Genomic DNA, 22,045 nt, shown 5'->3' on the forward strand with positions numbered 1-22,045 from the left:
CCGGTATCAGATTTACGCTGACAGTGGTGAACAGCGGAGAGGACTGATCTCCCTGAATTTCAGCAGCATCGTCTACGATGAACTTTTGGGGCGGGATGGGAGGTCGGGGTGACAGTGAACTTGACCCTGCATCAGCGTGTGGAGCGGAGACGAACCGTTCAGCAGCGGTAGTCTGCCGTGTCTCCGCGCTGGGTCGGTTTCGCCGGGAAACAACACCCAGTGAAATGACTGTTAATAGAAGTCCGTCCCTAACATTTCAGACAGAGGATGTGTCGACTTACCCGGAACACCGAAAGCTGCGAGAATAGGATAAAATACAACCCTTACATGCAAGATTGTTGGTAGAGCCATTTTCGGGTGTTGTACAAAATGCACCGCACTGCTAGCACTGAGAGCCACTCGCCTGCGTTCTGACCTCGCTGCCCTTTTATACATTAATCTATACCCCGGTGAATAAAACACAGAGGCTGCACAATAACTCGAGTTAGTTACAGTCAGTTAACAAACAAGGCGCCGTTTCTCTCGGCACCGCGGGGAATACTTAAAGCTCAGTCCAGAACACCGTCTAGTAAAGTAGACAATCAGAAAGTTTTTAAAGCTGTTCCCCGCGCTCCGGATTGAAATGCCAGTCATGACCTATCACCTGCTTATATTAACACACACAAAACGCTGCGTTCCACCGGAATTTTATGTATGTTGCTTGAATTTCCAGCATCTGCAGATTTTCTCCTATCTACTTCTATTGTTGCTTTCACATTCATTTTATTTGATATTAATTGTATGATATCTCGCTCCATATCTCTCAAAGCAAATGTTAGCTCTGAGTGAGCTCACGATTTATCCTGAAACCAACCCCACATTATATGAACATCACAGCGGGCCTGCACAGTCTGCGTTATTTGCCCAATGTCATTGTAGACCACACGGATTCCATCACCTTATTCCAACTTTGTCCATACTTCCTCAGTCACAGTGAACTCAGCAGCCCGTTGTGCGGGCATGATTGACAAGGGCAGCACGAAAAGTATTGAAGTAACCCCTGCTTTTTGACATTGAAGGTTAAAAATCTCTATAATAACCTCTGTGACAAATATTACCGATACCGAATGTGCATCGGCTTTTCTGGCTCTGAATAAGGTCTCAGTAAATGGCGGCGCATATTATGGATCATTACTGGCTCCTCATTTCCATCATCAGAATCGGAACCAGCATCACGTTTACTGTCTCCAGTAAATGTCGTGAAATGTGTGTACAGTGCAATACGTCCAAAAGCACTGAAACAAACAATAGAACCATAGAATCATAGAAACTACAGCACAGAAACAGGCCTTTCGGCCCTTCTTGGCTGTGCCGAACCATTTTCTGCCTAGACCCACTGACCTGCACACGGACCATATCCCTCCATACACCTCCCATCCATGTATCTGTCCAATAATATTTTATTCTTAAATATTAAAAAAAGAATCCGCATTTACCACCTCGTCTGGCAGCTCATTCCATACTCCCACCACTCTCTGTGTGAAGAAGCCCCCCCTAATGTTCCCTTTAAACTTTTCCCCCCTCACCCTTAACCCATGTCCTCTGGTTTTTTTCTCCCCTTGCCTCAGTGGAAAAAGCCAGCTTGCAGTCACTCTATCTATACCCATCATAATTTTACATACCTCTATCAAATCTCCCCTCATTTTTCTATGCTCCAGGGAATAAAGTCCTAACCTATTCAACCTTTCTCTGTAACTGAGTTTCTCAAGTCCCGGCAACATCCTTGTAAACCGTCTCTGCACTCTTTCAACCTTATTTATACCCTTCCTGTAATTTGGTGACCAAAACTGAACACAATACTCCAGATTCGGCCTCACCAATGCCTTATACAACCTCATCATAACATTCCAGCTCTTATACTCAATACTTCGATTAATAAAGGCCAATGTACCAAAAGATCTCTTTACGACCCTATCTACCTGTGACGACACTTTTAGGGAATTTTGTATCTGTATTCCCAGATCCCTCTGTTCCACTGCACTCCTCAGTGCCTTACCATTAACCCTAGATGTTGTACGTTGGTTTGTGCTTCCAACGTGCAATACCTCACACTTGTCAGTATTAAACTCCATCTGCCATTTTTCAGCCCATTTTTCCAGATGGTCCAAGTCCCTCTGCAGGCTCTGAAAACCTTCCTCACTGTCTACTACACCTCCAATCTTTGTATCATCAGCAAACTTGCTGATCCAATTTACCACATTATCATCCAGATCATTGATATAGATGACAAATAACAATGGACCCAGCACAGATCCCTGTGGCACACGACTAGTCACAGGCCTCCACTCAGAGAAGCAATTCTCTACCACCACTCTCTGGCTTCTTCCATCGAGCCAATGTCTAATCCAATTTACCACCTCTCCATGTATACCTAGCGACTGAATTTTCCTAACTAACCTCCCATGCGAGACCTTATCAAAGGCCTTACTGAAGTCCATGTAGACAATATCCACTGCCTTCCCTTCATCCACTTTCCTGGTAACCTCCTCGAAAAACTCCAATAAATTGGTCAAACATAACCTACCACGCACAAAGCCATGTTGACTCTCCGTAATAAGTCTCAGTCTATCCAAATGCTTGTAGATTCTGTCTCTTAGTACTCCCTCCAATAACTTACCTACTACCGACGTTAAACTTACTGGCCTATAATTTCCCGGATTACTTTTCGATCCTTTTTTAAACAACGGAACAACATGAGCCACTCTCCAATCCTCCAGCACCTCACCTACAGACAGCGATATTTTAAATATTTCAGCCAGGGCCCCTGCAATTTCAACGCTAGTCTCTTTCAAGGTCCGAGGGAACACCCTGTCAGGTCCCGGGGATTTATCCTCTTTAATTTTCCTCAAGACAGCAAGGACCTCCTCCTTTTCGATCTGTACAGTTTCCATGATCTCACTACTTGTTTCCCTTAATTCCATGGACTTCATGCCAGTTTCCTTAGTAAACACAGACGCAAAAACACTATTTAAGATCTCCCCCATTTCCTTTGGTTCCGCAAATAGCCGACCACTCTGATCTTCAAGAGGACCAATTTTATCCCTTACAATCCTTTTGCTCTTAATATACCTGTAAAAGCTCATTGGATTATCCTTCACTTTGACTGCCAAGGCAACCTCATGTATTCTTTTAGCCCTCCTGATTTCTTTCTTAAGTATTTTCTTGCACTTCTTATGCTCCTCAAGCACCTTATTTACTCTCTGCTTCCTATAAACGTCATACAACTTCCGGAAGATTGGAGGGTTGCGGATGTTTTTCCTTTATTCAAAAAAGGAAGTAGAGATAGCCCAGGAAATTATAGACCAGTGAGTATTCCCTTAGTGATTGGTAAGTTGATGGAGATGATCCCGAGAGGCAGGATTTGTGAACATTTGGAGAGGTATAATATGATTAGGAATAGTCAGCATGGCTTTCTCAAGGGCAGGTCGTGCTTCACAAGCCTAATTGATTTTCTTGAAGAGATAACAAAAGAAATTGATGAGGGTAGGGCAGTAGATGTGGTCTACATGGCTTTTAGCAAGACATTTGACAAGGTCCCTCACGAGAGACTCATCTAGAAAGTCAGGAAGCTTGGGATCAGTGGAACCACGGCTGTTTGGATAAAAAAAAATTGGCTTAAAAGAAGAAAGAAGAGGGTAGTTGTGGAAGGAAAGCATTCTGCCTGGAAGTCGGTGACTAATGGAGTGTCGCAGGGATCTGTCCCGACACCACTGCTCTTTGTAATTTTTATAAATGACCTGGATGAAGAGGTGGAAGGATGGGTGAGTAAGTTTGTGGATGATATTAAGATTGGAGGAGTTGTGGATGGAGCTGTAGGTTGTCGAAGGTTACACGAGGATATAGACAGGATGCAAAGTGGGGCAGAAAAATGGCAGATGGAGTTCATTCCGGACAAGTGTGAGTTGATGCATTTTGGAAGGACAAACCAGAAGGCTGAGTACAGGCTTAATGGTCGGTTACTTAATAGTGTGGAAAACAAAGGGACCTTGGGGTTCAAATTCATACATCCCTCAAGGTCGCTGCACAGGTTGATAGGGTAGTTAAGAAGGCCTATGGGATGCTAGGCTTCATTAATAGGGGGATTGAGTTCAAGAGGAGAGAGGTCATGTTGTAACTCTACAAATCTCTCGTGAGACCATACTTAAGAGTATTGTGTTCATTTCTGGTCACGTCATTATAGGAAGGATGTGGAAGCTATGGCGAGGGTGTAGAGGAAATTTATCAGGATGTTGCCTAGATTGGAAAACAAGTCTCATGAGGCAAGGTTAGCACAGCTGGGACTCTTCTCTTTGGAGCGTAGAATTTGGATGGCTTGGTCTTGCATTGAATATCGTCACAAATCAGCCCTTCATCACAGGGGCTCATGCTTATTGGACACGACGATTACGCAACAAAGTGGCATCATTATACATTTGAGAGGGGCCTTGATAGAGGTCTACAAGGTTATGAGAGGCTTAGATAGGGTGGATAGCCAGTACCTGTTTCCCAGGGCACGAGGGCATATGTAGAAAGTTAAGAGAGGAAGGTTTAGGGGAGATATCAGGGGTAATTTTTTTGCACAGTGGGTTGTGGGTGCCTGGGATGACTTGTCAGGGATGGTGGTAGAGGCTGACACGTTAGGGGTATTTAAGAGCCTCTTGGACAGATACATAGATGAAAGAAAATTAGAGGGTTACAGGGTAGTGTGGGATTGTACTTTTTTAAGAAGTATATCGGTCGGCACAACATCGAGGGCCGAAGGGCCTGTGCTGTGCTGTAGTGTTCTATGGTTCTATGGTTCTAATGACTAACACTCTAGGAGGTGGAAATATGTAGTGTAGCCCTAGATAGGTATAATAATAATAATAATAATAGATGGTGCATTTATCCCTCCAAACAAAGCCTGCGACTGCCAAAGAGCCAACGATTTAGTTTGGGTAAAATGTGTTATGTATCTCCAGGAAGGCTTTGTGAATTAAGATGTAGATGGTCCTCGATTACAAGTGGTTAGACAGAACAGATAGAACACACCTTCAAACTAAACACCTAAATGGTGCGAATCGTAATTTCAGTGGCCTAAGGGATGAACTCTCAAATGTTATTCGCAAACGTCGGACAAGTTTGAAGTTTTTAAGAAGATATTGATGGCATAATATCGACATTAAAGCAAAAGACAGTGCTGGCAGAAGTATGCAAGCTCTTTTGGCAATTTTCAATATGGGCACGGTCAGGACAAATGAGGAGATATGTGCCAGATACATGTAGCTGACCTCAAGCCAGTTCCTTGTGGACAACCTCTTGCTGGCGGATGGCAATGGGATGTTGTGGTGAATGATGGTATCTACAGATCGTGGTTCAGTTTGGCAGGTGAAATGCAGCTCAGGAAGGTGCAGCATATGCATTTAGAAGGAATTAATGCGCAGAAAAGTTTCTAGTCAGGTCGAAATAAGAGATTTATATTAATGTTACGAGTCGTAGTGTTCTACTTCCTGAAGGCTAATTTGCAGGTTAGTTTGATGTTAAAGAAGGTAAGTGAAATGCTCACACTCATTAGCAAAGGACACGAATTTGCTCCTACAGATGGCGTCGATAGCAAGTTATTGGGTGCAGCTAAGAAAATGTTTGATAAGCTGTTGATTTGTGACGGGATTAACGGATGATGTGGGAAGGAAGGGGTTTGTGGTTGAGAAACGTATCACCCAAGAAAGAACAGCAGAAGTGTTCGATGGAACCAGAGAGCCAAATCTGCTTCCGTATCCTGTGTTTTCATGGTCTTAACACGAGCCTTTCTACCGTCAGAATTAACTATCGGGTCTTCGTTCAAAACCTTAATAATGTGTGTATCGACGCTTCGACAGTGTTGCGTCCATTAAGACTCCTTGATACCTTCTAAAAGCCCAGGGAAATAAGAAATAATGGCTCCTTCCTCACAATGTAAAGCAAGCCATCTTCAGAAATAGATTTTCTGTAGATGGTAATTGGACTTTGTTGAGTCATTCCCTCTGCAGGAGAGCACATCACAAAGTTGATACCAAATCATTGGACATAGATAAACACGACAGTTCAAGATAGGATTTCCGTACACAGTGATGATGTCTGCTCACAGCATGTTGACCGGCGTGCCAATGTTGGATATCATCGGCTAAATCTTTTTTACTGTGCTGCCGATCACTCGAAGCATGGAGCAGACCCGATCTGATCTGAGGAGCTCCCAGAGTGAATGCCGCCCGGTCACCTTGTGACAACAGAATTTCGCCAGGTTCTCCCTTTCCGAGAAGCCATTTAGGTCACTTGACCAATGGGTATTTTCGCAGGAGTTGGGGAAACATTATCGAAATTGGTGTGGCGGTGACGAGAGTGTGAATATTCTGAAAGAATATAAATAAAAAGTAAGATGATTTTAATAATTTGTAACAGGCGGATGTCGCAGGCTGCGGGTGGCGAAAGGTCTGTTCCATTGCTATGTTCCTCTTGGGCCCCGTTATCTAGTGACCGCCAGTTCTGTGGGCCGAGATGGAAAACACTGCGACCGCCTCTGACTGGAGCTCAGATATTTTGTTTATTAGTTACTGAAATAATTAACATGAACGGATATTTCGCTGAACTGATGAACTGCTCTCTGAACCTGGACTGAGTCATCCCATAAATAAACGTGTTTGTGCAGCAATTTAATATCTGCAGCATATCTGCGGAGAACTGAAATATGATTTCCGAATCGTTGTAATACTTTGGGTCGAGCCCGGCAATGATGTAATAAAGGAATTCGGCAACATTCACCGACCACAGGATGATGAAGCTGCCGGAGATGGTGAGAAGTAAGATCACAGACCTCCTCCTGCTCTCCATCTCCGGGTCACTGCGGTTCTCCGTCTTGCTCTGACCCCTCAGCCCCTTACGGACGCGACTGGTCACCAAAATGTGCCTGACTGTCAGAGCGTTGAGCAGCAGTATTAAGACAAACGGGAGTAATGGAGTTAGAACGGTAGAAAGCCAGTCATAGCCCACCCACCCGGGATCCGTATTGTGGTCCGGCCTTTGAATACAGTCCCAGGGTATATTGTCAATCACTTTTGCAGGATGATAAACAAAAAAAATGGGCACATCTTTGAAGCAGAGCAGAACAACGGTTGTTGTCAGATTCACAACCGCAGTTTTCCCGGTGCAATACTTTGCTTTTTGCTTCTTGCAACAGATGGCGACAAACCGATCAAACGTAAAACTGACAGTGAACCAGACAGAACAGTCGATGGCTGCCGCACTCAGGGCAGAGATCACGCTGCACACGGGGGTGATGTCCAGGAAAGTCCCGGGAAAGTAATAATAACTGACCCGCCACAGTATGACCTCAAAGATGATGGTGAGTAGATCCGCCGACGCCATGGCCACCAGGTAGCGAGTGGTACAGGTGGAGAGACCGCACTTTCCTCGGGACAGGATCACAATCGCCACTAAATTCACTGGGCAAAGAGCAAATAAAGAATTAATGAATTACTGTCTCGCCCACTCGTGGATCTCAGGGCAAAGATAAGCTGGAAACTGTGAACAATAAAACTTCCCAGATAATTCATTTCTGGAGATTTAAAACATTTAAAGCGGAGTCACCGATGCCTGACACGCGTGCATGCTGAATGAAACGGTACGATACGCGGCACTGGGAAAGGAGCAGTGTTTGAGAAGGAGGTATTGTTAACTGATCGCTGTTGTAGAGCACTCAGTAGAAATCTCGCACCATCAACTTTTCGACTGATGTGTAAAGCCCGCATTCCTCGGCAGCTCCGTTAGCGAACAGGATTGCTGCGTTCCCGTCACATATGTTCTGTCACTCTGTGAAGTGAAGCCCTGCTCCCTACTTCTCTGTCCATTTGCAAAGCTAAACGTCAAAGAAAATTTATTTTCCCCAGTTCGAGTGTCGTTGTCTTCTTCTCACCTCCGTTTGTCACTTGCCCACAGGGTCCCCACATAGTTTGTTTCTTTCAAATTCTGCAACTATTCTAGGACGGGGTTTCTTCATAATATGTCAAAAAATCCGATCAGAAATTTCCAACTTTCAATGTAAAGAATTTACCTGATCCACCGAAGGATTCAGGTATTTCGCACGTTCATGCATAAGCCATCCGATTTCCAAACGAAAAGCAGTACAGATTATTCTGCGTCTTGTAGCGGTTGCTCCAAGTTACTTCAGCATTTTCCCAAGTTCTTTGATACTTATTGTTCCAGAGTGGACTGTCGCATATACCTTGCCCCGTTTGACCTCTAACTGGTGGGATCTTAACTACCCCTTCACTGCACGGATAATAGTGCGTGGATGCAAACACATATACACTAAAACGCCTTATTTGAGATTACGAAACTCCCGATGGTTCAGACTCTAACTGATAAGACATGATTCGCTACTGATACAGAATATCAGCAAGTAGGCGGCGAGCGCGCTGGATTACCAGAGTTTACTTTGACAGTGGCTTTGCATTGACAAATCAAAACTGTCTGCTATTAATTCACAAAATCAATCTCCCAGATCTTGCACTCGCCATCTGTTTCACCTGCCGGTTTATTTTCAGCACAGGCCAAGGATTAAACTACAAGGGAACTTCTGAAGGAACACAGAGTTTTGCCACAATGTCTGCACCGCACTCACTGATACACCGACATCGCAACGCTGTCGGTATCTGAACGAGTCAAAAGACCGCGCGCAAAGAACCGCAAATGATAGTTCGCCGATGTTCTTACCAGGCACACCAATAACCGCAATGACCATGTAATAAATCTTTCTCACGCGGTAAAATGTTTCAAGCATGCTGAGTGAGATTCAGCCTGTCTTCCCTCTGCCCGTGATCTGGCTGAAGAAACTCTGAGCTGATAAATCTCCACGCTCATACATTTATACTCGCTCCAGCACACTGAATATTCAATACTACACAAGGCTGACGTGTCTTCACACAGCTGGGATAAAAATAAACATGATGTCATTCAAATAAAATCCCAATTGTGATGAGGTATGGATAGCTTGACACGAAATTACAATATGATTCGCGAAGTCAGGAAATGTATTTGCGAACCACTCTCGGGCCAATCGGCCAATCAAATCAATTGCAGAAAGCAACTTTTATAGAAATGAATAAATGGTCAACGTTTCCGGAAGGCCCTACTTCAAATTAATTAACGCATTGTCGAGCACCCCAGTTCCATCAACAGCAAGCGAAGTTTTCTAGTGGCTGACCATTTTAATTGTTAATCCCAATCTCGGTCCACGGCCTCCCCCTAGCCAATATGAGGTCATTCTCAGATGGAGGAAAAGCACCGTATATTATGCCCAGGTAACAATCAATCATAAACAATAAGCATGGATATCTCCACTGCATTGTTTTGAATGGAGGCTGACTGACGAACAGCGTAAATAATTACAGAAATCAATAGTAGCTGCTTGTTTAACGGAGGACTTGATAAAATTACAAGAAAATGCTAAGGCAGAATTGCACGGATGAGAAAGTGATAACGAATGTCAACATAAAGCAGAGCCGAGCAGAAGTGTGAGAAATTACTTAGAGAAACAAAAGTAAACTGGAGGTCAGCGATGCGCCACCAGCAGTCTGATCCTTCTGTTTACTCTATGTTGAAGTGACGGTCATTTTGAAGGAGGAAGTCCTGCCAGTGATCTCACTCACGTTCGAGAAGTGCAATAACATGAATTGTTAATCTTCACGCTCGATGGTGAAAGTTTGCTTTCATTCATGAAATTCCTGAATCTACGTCACATTGTTTGCGCGAAGTCGGGGTAACCTGCCCAGTTCAGGAAACTGCCAATATGACCAACTGGGGATGGCGGGAATTCCCTGGTTGACGTCATTAAGATTGATGCGAAGGTTTCTTTCAGCATAACAGGGACAAACAAACGCTGGTGGGAAGAGCCGGTACTGCAGGGGGACTCGACGTGCACTCTAAACGGAGAGTAGAAGTTCTAAACGTAGAGAGGGGACAAAAAAGTAATACTTCCCGTCGATATTCGTCAGAAATGCGTTCTTTACAGTTGCAATGTTCACTAAGGGAAGGGGAAATTCTGTTGTGCTTCTTCAACAATAATTTCGATAGTCTCGTGTCCGTAAATAAGAACAAATACCTAGGGCTGAGAGACATCTTATCCTATGGTGTCGTGTGATAGGCTGGTGGAAATTTCTAAAGACATGGATAAACACAGCACAGAAACAGGCCACTCGGCCCGTGTAGTCTTGCTGAACTGTTCTTCCGAGTCCCATCGACTTGCATCATGACCATAGCCCTGCACTCCACTCCCCTCCATGTCCTTATCCAAACTTCTGTTAAATGTTGTAATCGATTCTGCGCTCGTTACCTCCAAAGACAGCCTGTTCCACTCTCACCACCCTCATGTTCACCTGGCACCCTTAACCTGTGACCATTATCCCACCCAACCTCAGTGGGAAAGAGCCTGCCTGCACTTACCCTATACAACCCTCAAAATGTTGTACACCTATATCTAATCTCCCGCCATTCTCCTACTATTAAGGCAATAAAGTCCTGACCTATTGAAGCTATCATAGCCCTGTCCTCAAGACTCGGAAACGTTCTTCTAAAATCTGTATGAACTGATTGCTGCGACGAACGGGTGAACCCAGACGCAGGACACTGACACGGGGGTAGAGTAATCTGCTCAGTGCTCATTAATGGTTACAGGGAAGGCAGGGAAGTGAAGATTAGGAAGAGGAAAGCAGAGGAGTGAGCGAGGCTTGACCGGGGATCGAACCCTTCGCTGCGGTGAGAGCGCGGCGTTTAACCACTGAGCCAACAGAGAGGGTAGGTGGGCTGCGGAACGAGGCAGAGCGGGGATGCAGACCAGGGTGTGAGCGTGGCTGGAGGAGAACGGCAGGCAGGAGGATGAACGGGAAGGCAGGCGGCAAGCAATGCTCCTGGCACCACGGAGAGACAGAGTTAACACAGGCAAACAACAGCGCGGAAACAAAACTAAGCATGCTAGAACGTGAACTACCGTACTGGCTGAGGCAACGATCTGGTGATGAGTGGATGGAAAGCCGCAGGTTAGATGAGATTCAGGTGCGCTAATTACCCAACACCAAATGCTGTACAGGCCCTCCACTGGTTGAACAATATACATATTGATTGAAGATGCTGCTAACAAATTCTGCTCCATCTAAACTACTTACACTAAGCAAGTCCCAGCTTATATTTGTTTGTTGGTTCGATATGTGCCGTGTCACATGATTTGGGTGATCATGGTCTTTCCGTGAATGTGATCGCACAGAAAATCTTTCTACAGAGGCGGTTTGCCATTGCCACCTGCTGGGCAGTGACTTTACATGATGGGTGATCCCAGCCATTAGCAGTACTCTTTAGAGATTGTCTGACCGGTGTCATAACCTGTGACATGCACCAGCGTCTCCTTTGACCATCTACCACCTGCTCACATGGCTTCAAGTGACCCTGATCGGGGTGGGGAAGGGATTGTGCTAAGTAGGTGCTACGCCTTGCCCAGAGTGACCTACAGGCTAGTGGAGAGAAGGAGCGCCGTCAAATTCTCCCTTCCAAAGTGAATCACTCCACACCTTTTCAGTTTGAACTCCATCTGGCACTACTCAGCCCTGTTCAGCATCCTGTCAATGTCCTGTTGTAACCTCCGACAATCGTCTGCAGTATCCACAACTCTACCAATCGCCATATCATTTTAAACTTACTAATTCCACCCTTCAACTTTCTCAACAAATCATATATTTAAAAAAAAACACTAAAAGCAGGAGTTCCCAGAACAAATCCCTACAGAGCACCACTGGTCAACAACTTCCAGGGAGAAAATGCTCTCTAGATAATTATCCTCTGTCTTCTGTAGACAAAAGCCAATTCAGAATCCACCAGCCAACTTTCCCTGGATACCATGCCTTCTGAAACAGCCTATCATTGTGAATCGTATCAATTGCCTTATTAAAATCTATTTATACCAGATCAACTTTCCTGCCTTTACCAATGTGTTTTGTCACATCCTCACAGAATTCAACCCGGTTCGTGGGACAAGCCTTCCCACTCACAAAGCTTTACTGACTTTCCCAAATCAGGTTATGCTCCCCCATTCTCATCAATCATGTCTCTAAGAGTCTTCTCCAATAGTTTGCCCACCATCGAAGTAAGGTTCACTGGACTATAATTTCCAGAGTTATCCTTACTCCCTTTCCTGAACAAATCGATAATATTTTCCATGCTCCAGTCCTCTGGCACGACTTCTCTGGCTACTGATAATGCAAAGAACATCTCCAAGGGAGCTGCAATCTCTTCCCTCGCTTCACGCAGTAACCTGGGGATATCTCGACCACACAAAAGGACTTAAATATCCTGATGTTTTTCCGAAGTTCCGACATGTCCTCTCTCTTAACCTCGACACCTCAGCCTGTTTGTCGCAGTCCTCACAGACGTCAAGATCTCTCTCACTGGTGAAAACTGAAGCAGAGTCTTCATTAAGGACCTGCCCTACCTCCCCCGATTCTAGCCGCACGATTCACCTTCTGTCCCTGACTGGCCATGCCCTCACTGTAGTCATCCTCTTCTTCAAATACATTTAGAATGTCTTGGGGGGGGGGTCCTTAATCGTAGTCGCTATGTCCTTCTGAGGCCGTTTCTATCTCTCCTAATTCCATTCTTCACTTCATCCCTGTCCACCTTGTAACTCGACCCCTGTCTGATCCTTGCTTCCTGAAACTTAAGTCAGCTTCTTCCTCTCTCTTGATGAGATGTTCCACATCTCTTGTCAACCATGTTTCCTTCACCCTACTATCCTTTCCCTGCCTCAACGGGACAAACCTATCCAGAACCCCATTCAAGTGCTGCCTAAAATACCTTTACATTCCCGTTGTGCTTTTCCCAGAGTACATCCGTTCCGGATTTTAGCTCTGAGTTTCCAGCCTGATAGGATCAAAATTCCACTTACCCAGTTAATCAGTTTTGGGACTGACCGGGGGCTGCTGGGATGTAATGGGGCAGTGGGATTACGTTGGGTGCTGATACGGGGCTGTGGGAATGGTATGTGTTCCACGTTTACGAAAGAAGGCTGCTGGAACAAAATGAATCACAGTAAAGTGTTAATTTCATTATATTTTACAAATGTCTTTGGTTTGTATTATTTCATAAATAGTTAATGTTATCTATCGAGGTATAAGACCACACAGCGATCACCCTCTCGCCAACTTGAAGCTCCCCCTAGCGGTCCAAAGCAGCATTACCGAGTTCTCACACACACTTCCTTTGACCTCAAGACCACGGAATCCCCGAGCCTATGAGCACCGCTTACCCCACAAGTGCCGGAATTCCGGGGCTCTCACCATCCCTGCTACCGGTGGCCCCATGGATCAGCCCCACGAAGGTGAGTTAAATCTCCAGCTTTCCCTCCTCTCCTCACGAACCTCAGAACCCTGTCGCTGAGCTGCTTGGACAAAAGGCTGCGGTAGGTCCGAAATTCCACAGAGGAAGTTGGAGTGTTTTGCGCACCGGGACTGGAGGCCAGGCTCCGCCGTGTCTCCCTAATGAAGGTAGAAGGGAGCGCAGAGGTTGTTGGGGAGAAGAGGTGCTCCAGGGTATAGGCGACCACAGACCGGGTCAGACCCTCATCAGGAGAAGAGACTCTTCCTCCCGGGCTACCCGATCTCCAAGTCTGGTCTGGCTGCAGGCTGTCCTGAGCTCCGTCAGGGACTCTAATCTGGACAAGAGGATGGCTACGTCCCCGGATGCGTCCACTCCGGGACCTTCCGCCTCCTACCTCAGCCAAGGAGACCGTGCCGCTCGAGAAGTGCGGGGAGGATGATCGCTGTGGAGAGAGGAAGTGACGGGCAGGTCGGAGGAGGGACGGGAGGATGCGGTGCAGATGGGAAGAAACGCAGGGGAAGATGTCAACATATTAAACATGTTAATCAGATTGATTGCGATAATATGGCAGGTGCGCATGCGGCTGTTTAATAGGGCGAGTCTATAGACTGAGGCACTCTTGGCGCGGGCTTTCAACAGCCCAGGGGTTTCGTCTCGGGTGGGTTCGGATAGTAACCTCCACACTGTTAGTTCCACAACGCGTCCCATTTCTAACATGACTCAATACAAGCGTTTCAGCAGACTACTCCACGCATATGTAACAGGAGGCGGGTCGGGGTGGTCACAGAGACAGGGGGGCGGGGAGGTAGGAGGTCACACAACGCGGAAGGGAGGGTGGTTGTTCTGAAGACGGGATGGGAAAGGGAGATTGCGGATACGGTGTGGGAAGGAGGGGTCAAGGAAGGGAGTGGTCAGTTAGATGGGAAGCGCTGAATGTTTCAGAGGATTTAAGAATGGTGGCTCTGCAATCCCAGAATGCCGTGCGTGAGAGAAATCCCTGCAATCCCTCAGGGTTAATAAGACTTTTCTCTGACTTACACTTCCCCACCCTCCCACATCCCAGTCTTTCTCTCTCTACACCTAGTCTCTCTATCTTCCTCACCCGTCCTGTTATCCTCCGTCTCTCTGTAATCCACAATTTCTCACTCCCGCACCAGTCTCTAAAAGCTGTCTCTCTCTCGCCCCCACATTCAATCTTCCCCGACTCACTCTCCAATAGGTCTCCCTCTCTCCCAGTCACTCTTCCTCTGCCCATTTCGTCTAGCCCTCCACTAATACTTTCTCTCCCCAGTCTCTTCTTCTCTCCCTCTGCAGTCTCTTTCCCACGTCTTTCACTCACCACACCACCCTCCCAACTTTCTCTCTACCGTCTCAGTCACTCCTGTTCTCTGTCACCTCCGATCTCCCTCTCCACTCAGATCTCTCTCCCCATCCCAAGCTCACTCCTCACTCCGATCTTTCCCTTTCTATCGCCTCTGGTCTTTCTCTACCCGCTCGGTATCTCTCTACCTCAAAAGTCTCTCTCCCCATCTCTCTCTCCTCCCACTCCCTGTCTCTCCCCTCAGCACTCCAGTCTCTTTCTTCCTACAGTTTCTCCCTCTCTCCCCCTCTCTCTATGTCCCAGGCACACTCTCCCTCCGCCCTTACCTCCCCCAGCTCTTTCTCTCCTCCTGTTTCTGTCTTTGTAGTGTCCCCTCCCTAGCCTCCCTCTGACTCTCTCTCTCCATCTTCTCTTCCCGCGACCCTCTCTACCCCGTCTTTCTGGTTCCCCAGTTTCCCTCCCTATATTCGTCTCGCCCCCCACCCCTCTCCGTTGTCTCTCCGTCTCCCAGTCTATCTCATTCCACAGTCTCACTATCTCTACACAATCTCTCTCTCCACCACTCCCTCCTTTACCCTAGTATCTCTCTGACCTTGTGTCTCGCCTCCGTCTCCTTCCCTTCCGCCTTCTCTGCCACGTCCCTTCTCTCCTGAGAATCTGTCTCCCGTGTCTCTCAACACCCCCCAGTCTCTTTTCCCTCCCACCTGTCTCTCACAGACACTGTTTCCTCCCACCCCTAGCCAGTCTCTACCTACTGACCCTTTCCCATTTTAGTGTCTGTCTCCCCCAGTCTCTATCCAACCCCAGCGTCTCTTCTCAACCCCAGTGTCTCTTCCCAACGCCGGCCTCTCACTCCCTCATTCTCTCTCTGATACCAGAATCTCTCCTATCCAGGCCTCTTTCTCTCACAGTCTCTTCCCCTTCCCACCCCCAACCCGTGTATTTCTCCTCCATTCTCCTTCACCACCCCCCCCCCTCCAATCACTCGCAAGGTCCCGGTCTCTCTCTGGAGTGAACCCTAATGCGGTCTCACCCCAGTCTTTCTTCTGCCCCAGTCTCTCCCCACTCCAATCTCCCTCTCCAGTCCGATAACTCTCTCTATTCCAAATCTCGCCACGTCCCCAGTCATCACATTTCTCCACTCTCCCTCTCTCCGTCGTCTGTCTCTGCCCCCATACTCTCACCCTCACCAGAATCCCCCCCAGCGTCTCTCCTCGTGTGTCTCTCTCCCAGTCTATTTTCTGATGTGTTTTCTCCTCCCCAGTCTCTCTCTCGCTCTCTCTCTCCACCAGACCCTCCCTCTTCTGCTCTCTTTCCACTGTTCTGTAGATCGACCCGTCTCTGCCCAGTCTTTCTCTCTCTGCCCGTGCTCTCTTTCTCTCAGTCTCTCTCAGCCCATTTTCCCTCTCTCCTTCCACACTCTCTCCTCCCATGTTCTTTCCCCTAGTCTCTCCGTGTCAGTCATTTACCCGCCCCTATTATCTCGCCCCCATCTGTTTCTCCCTCTTATTCCCATCATCCCTCTCCCGTCGTCTCACCTCTCTCCTATCTTACTCTTTCCCAGTCTCTCTCTTTTCCCACATTTCTGTCTCTCATACCCCTCGCCTCTCCCCATCTCCGCGTGACTCTCTCCTCCATTCCCCCATTCCCTTTCTCTCCCTCTCTCTCTCTTACTCTCCCTCTATTTCTCTCTCACTCCCCACTCTCTTTCCTCACAATCCTTCTCAGAGTCTTTCTGATCTCAGAGTCTTTCCCCTGCCATCTCCCTTGCGCTTCCCCGTCTCTCTCCCTTGCTCATTTCCCCCATCTCTCTCGTTTCTGTCCCAGACTCTCTCGCCGTCTGTCTCTGTACCGCGTCTCTCTACCCAACCCTACCCGATCTGCTCTCTCTCCTCTGTCACCCTGTTCCCAGCGGCTCTGTTTGCCCCGTCACCCTCTCCCCGTCTCTCGCTCCACATTTATTTCTCAACTATGTCAATCAAATTTCCGCCATTCTGCCCCCAACCCATTTTTCCCCGACTCACTCTCCAGTCGGTCTCTCTCCCTCAGTCTCTCTCTCCCTCTGCCCATTTCGTCCAGCCCTCCACTAATACTTTCTCTCCCCAGTCTCTTCCTCTCTCCCTCTGCAGTTTCTTTCCCACGTCTTTCACTCTCCACACCACCCTCCCAACTTTCTCTCTACCGTTTCAGTCACTCCTGTTCTCTGTCACCTCCGATCTCCCTCTCCACTCAGATCTCTCTCCCCATCCCAAGCTCACTCCTCACTCCGATCTTTCTTCCCATCATAGGTTTCCCTTTCTATCGGCTCTGGTCTTTCTCTACCTGCTCGGTCTCTCTCTACCTCAAAAGTCTCTCTCCCCATCTCTCTCTCCTCCCACTCCCTGTCTCTCCCCTCAGCACTCCAGTTTCTTTCTCCTACAGTCTCTCCCTCTCTCCCGTTCTCCATCTCTGCCCCAGGCACACTGTCCCTCCGCCTCTACCTCCCCCGGCTCTTTCTCTCCTCCTGTTTCTGTCTCTGTAGTGTCTCCTCCCTAGTCTCCCTCTGACGCTCTCTCACCATCTTCTCTTCCCCCGATCCTCTCTACCCTGTCTTTCTGCCTCCCCAGCTTCGCTCCTTATATTCGTCTCTCCCCTCTCTCTTTCTGTAGTCTCTACCTCTCCGACTCTATCTCATTCCACAGTCTCACTCTCTCTACACAATCTCTCTCTCCCTCCAGCAATCCCTCCTTTATCCCAGTATCTCTCTCACGTTGTGTCTCGCCTCCGTCTCCTTCCTCCCGCCTTTTCCACCACGTCCCTTCTCTCCTCAGAATCTAGCCCCCGTGTCTCTCAACACCCCCCAGTCTCCTTTCCCTCACACCAGTCTCTCATAGACACTGTTTCCTCCCATCCCAGCCGGTCTCTACCCCACTGTCCTTTTCTCATATCAGCGTCTGTCTCGCCCAGCCTCCATCCAACCCCGGCGTCTCTTCCGAACCCCGGTGTTTCTTCACAGCCCCGCCGTCTCCTCCCAACGCCGGCCTCTCACTCCCTCATTCGCTCTCTGTTACCGGAATCTCTCCTATCCCGGCCTCCTTCTCTCACAGTCTCTTGTCATTCCCGCCCTCAACCCGTGTCTTTCACCGCCATTCTATGTCTCCACCACCCACCCCCCGCCCCCGCCCAGTCACTCGCCAGGTCCTGGGTCTCTCTCTGCGCAGCCGCTCTTTCCCACGTCTCCCTTACCCTCCTCGGCTCTCTCTCTGTCCCCGTCTCACTCCAGTCTCTCTTCTGCCCCAGTTTCTCCAAACTCCAATCTCCCTCACCAGTACGCTAACTCTCTCAATTCAAAATCTCTCCATATCCCCCGTCTCCACATTTCTGCACTCTCCCTCTCTCCGTCGTCTGGCTCTGACCCCAGACTCTCTCTCCCTCACCAGAATTCCGCAACCTCTCTCCTTCTCTATCTGTCTCTCTCTCCCGCAAATTATTTCCTAATGTGTATTCTCCACCCCAGTCTCTCTCTCGCGCTCTCCCCTTGTCTTCTCTGCCCCGTCCATCTTCTCCATCTTTCTCACCCCGTATTTATCACTTACAATACTCCTTCCCATCTCTCTATCCCACCCCACCCGTCTCTCTCTCTCTCTCTCTCCACCAGTCCCTTGCTCTTCTGCTCTCTTTCCACAGTTTTACAGTTCGACCCGTCACACGTCTCTCTCTGCCCGTGCTCTCTTTCTCTCAGACTCTGTCAGCCCACTTTCCCTCTCTCCTTCCACACTCTCTCCTCCCCTCTTCTCTCCCCTAGTTTCTCCGTCTCAGTCATTTATCCTCCCCTATTATCTCGCCCCCTATCTGTTTCTCCCTCTTATTTTCATCATCCCTCTCCCGTCGTTTCCTTATCTCTCTCCCATCTTACTCTTTCCTAGTCTCTCTCTGTCTTCCCCATTTCTGTCTCTCAAACCCCTTGTCTCTCCCCATTTCCGCCTGATTCTCTCCTTCATTGTCCCTATTCCACTTCTCTCTCTCTCTCCTTCCCTCCCCTCCCTCTCTCACTCTCTCTCTCTCTCTCTCTCTCTCTCTCTCGCTTTCCCTCTATTTCGCTCTCACTCCCCACTCTCATTCCTCACAATCCTTCTCAGAGTCTTTCTGATCCCAGGGTCTACTCTGCTCCAGTCTCTCTCGCACTTCCCCGTCTCTCTCCCTTGCTCATCTCCCCCATTTCCCTCCTTCGTTTCTATTCCAATCTCTCTCGCCGTCTCTCTCTGTACTGCGACTCTCTACCCAACCGTAACCCATCCGCTCTCTCTCCTCTGTCACCCTGTTCCCAGCGGCTCTGTCTGCCCCGTCACCGTCTCCCCGTCTCTCGCTCCACATTTATTTATCAGCTATGTCAATCACATTTCCCACCATTCTCCACCAGTTTTTTTCTCAACCCCACCTGCCTAACTGACTGCCATCTCTCACCCGCTCACGCTTCTCTCTATCCCGGTCACTCTCTCTCGCTCCCTAGGCGCTCTCCCTCTCCCCTCTCCCCCCACTCACCTTCTATGTCGCTCTCTCCTCTGGGTCAGCCAGCTCTGAATGCCTGTAAACTCCAATCTCCAAACATCAGAATAAGCCTTTTCGACAATTGCTTCTCTGTCACCATCGCACATTGAAAGTGATGGGACGCTATCCCGGAATGAACACGGGCAGAGATTCAATGTCGGTCCGTGAATGGGCGGTGGGTGGGGGGTGGTTTGTAAACAGAAAGGGGAGAAGAAAAGTGAGAGTTTTATAAAGTGAGAGTGAGGGGAGTTGGAGAGGGAGGTGAGGAAAGGAAGGGGGAACGTTAGGGTGAGAGGGGAAAGAGAAGGAGAGTAAGAGAAAATAGAGGGGTGAGGAAGAGAAAACGGAGTAATGAGACTGAGAAAGGAGGGTGTGTTGAGGAGTGAGGGGATGGTGAGGGGTGGGGTGGGGAGGAAGCGGGAATCGGGCACGGTGAGCTCACGTAGTGAGACTGAGAAAGGAGGGTGTGTTGAAGAGTGAGAGGATGGTGAGGGGTGGGGGAAGCGGGAATCGGACACGGTGAGCTCACCTACTGAGACTGAGAAAGGAGGGTGTGCTGAGGAGTGAGGGGATGGTGAGGGGTGAGGGGGGAAGCGGGAATCGGACACGGTGAGCTCACGTAGTGAGACTGAGAAACGAGGGTGTGTTGAGGAGTGAGGGGATGGTGAGGGGTGGGGGGAAGCGGGAATCGGACACGGTGAGCTCACGTACTGAGACTGAGAAAGGAGGGTGTGCTGAGGAGTGAGGGGATGGTGAGGGGTGAGGGGGGGAAGCGGGAATCGGACACGGTGAGCTCACGTAGTGAGACTGAGAAACGAGGGTGTTTTGAGGAGTGAGGGGATGGTGAGGGGTGGGGTGGGGAGGAAGCGGGAATCGGACACGGTGAGCTCACGTAGTGAGACTGAGAAAGGAGGGTGTGCTGAGGAGTGAGAGGATGGTGAGGGTGAGGGGAGGAAGCGGGAATCGGACACGGTGAGCTCACGTAGTGAGACTGAGAAAGGAGGGTGTGCTGAGGAGTGAGAGAATGGTGAGGGGTGGGGGGAGCGGGAATCGGGCACGGTGAGCTCACGTAGTGAGACTGAGAAAGGAGGGTGTGCTGAGGAGTGAGATGATGGTGAGGGGTGGGTGGGGGGAGCGGGAATCGGGCACGGTGAGCTCACGTAGTGAGACTGAGAAAGGAGGATGTGCTGAAGAGTGAGGGGATGGTGAGGGGTGGGGTGGGGGAAGCGGGAATCGGGCACGGTGAGCTCACGTAGTGAGACTGAGAAAGGAGGATGTGCTGAGGAGTGAGAGGATGGTGAGGGGTGGGAGGAAGCGGAAAGTGGACACGGTGAGCTCACATAGTGAGACTGAGAAAGGAGGGTGTGCTGAGGAGTGCAAGGATGGTGAGGGGTGGGTGGGGGGAAGCGGGAAGCGGACACGGTGAGCTCACGTAGTGAGACTGAGAAAGGAGGATGTGCTGAGGAGTGAGAGGATGGTGAGGGGTGGGGTGGGGAGGAAGCGGGAAGCGGACACGGTGAGCTCGCTGCGTGAAGAAGATGTTGTGAGAGCTGCACACACTCAGACTGGGTGTCGGGCCAGTTCCATTCCCTCTGTCCCGCTTACAGTAAATCTTCTCGGGATTTACTGTATCAATGAAAGCAGGTCTCAACACTCGATTGGGTATGTTCTATTCTGGTAAGATGTTCACACGACTAAGTCCTCAAGACCCGAAACATTCTTGTAAAATCTCTATGAACACATTCAGTCTTATTGATAGCTTTCCTTCAGACAGCCGACCATAACTGCGCACAATACTCCCCTAATTCACCCTCACAAACGTCTTACACATCTCCAACATTTCATCTCATCTCTGATACTCAAAACCTTGACTTATGAAGATCAATGTACAGAAATATTCTCTTTACGACACTGTCGACCGGTGATGCCGCTTTCGAGAGATTACGGATCTCTATTCTCGGATCCCTCTGTTCCACCGCACTCATCCGTGACCGAGCATTCAACGTGTATGTCCTCCCAAAATGCGACAGCTCGCAGATACCTGCATGAAATTCCACCTACCAATGTTCAGCCTATTTTACCGGCTGGTCCAAAGACTGTAAGTGACTTTAACAGATCTTGGGGAAGTTTGATAAGTTTAGAACACACGCCAGTGACATTAGGTCTGTGATAAGTCTGAAGGAACAAGCCGTTCCAGTGTTTTCAGTCTATAGATCCCGATAGGTAAAACACCAAAGTATGTGCGCTGTATTTCCTCGTGTTTCTTTGCCCGGACCATGGTGAGAACAGAACGGTTTCCTGGATGCAAACGATTCCCGGGACCACTGAACGATGAATCCCCAGCCCAACATTTCCATCTACACTGGAATGCATGCTTCCTTTAATTACACGAGACACGGTGCACAAGAACAGAGACAAGGACAAGGACAGAGATATTTCTTTACATTGTTCTACTCAATACTTTGTGTAATCATCGGAGTTTCATGGAACAAAACGCCAGACATAGTTCCACTGTATCTCGGTACATGTGAAAGGAATAATCCTAAAACAGCACGAAACCGATAAACTGGATCGGTTAGTGTCCGCTGTAGCGAGACACCCTGAGGCTGAGAGGATCGCGATTATCGGCAGACGATAACCAGTTTGCAATACAACCCACGCAAGGTGGCGTCAGCAGCCAGGCACCATAGATGTTTCTGAAGTGTAGCGAACACAGAGAGTATCGGATCGCTTTGATCCTCACCGGGTGAGTTGCTACAGATCAGAAACCAAATGCGTGAGCGCCCGGCGGAGGCAGAGTCTGAC

Source organism: Mobula birostris, chromosome 13, assembly GCF_030028105.1.
Source record: "Mobula birostris isolate sMobBir1 chromosome 13, sMobBir1.hap1, whole genome shotgun sequence".
In the NCBI taxonomy this organism is placed as follows: Eukaryota; Metazoa; Chordata; class Chondrichthyes; order Myliobatiformes; family Myliobatidae; genus Mobula; species Mobula birostris.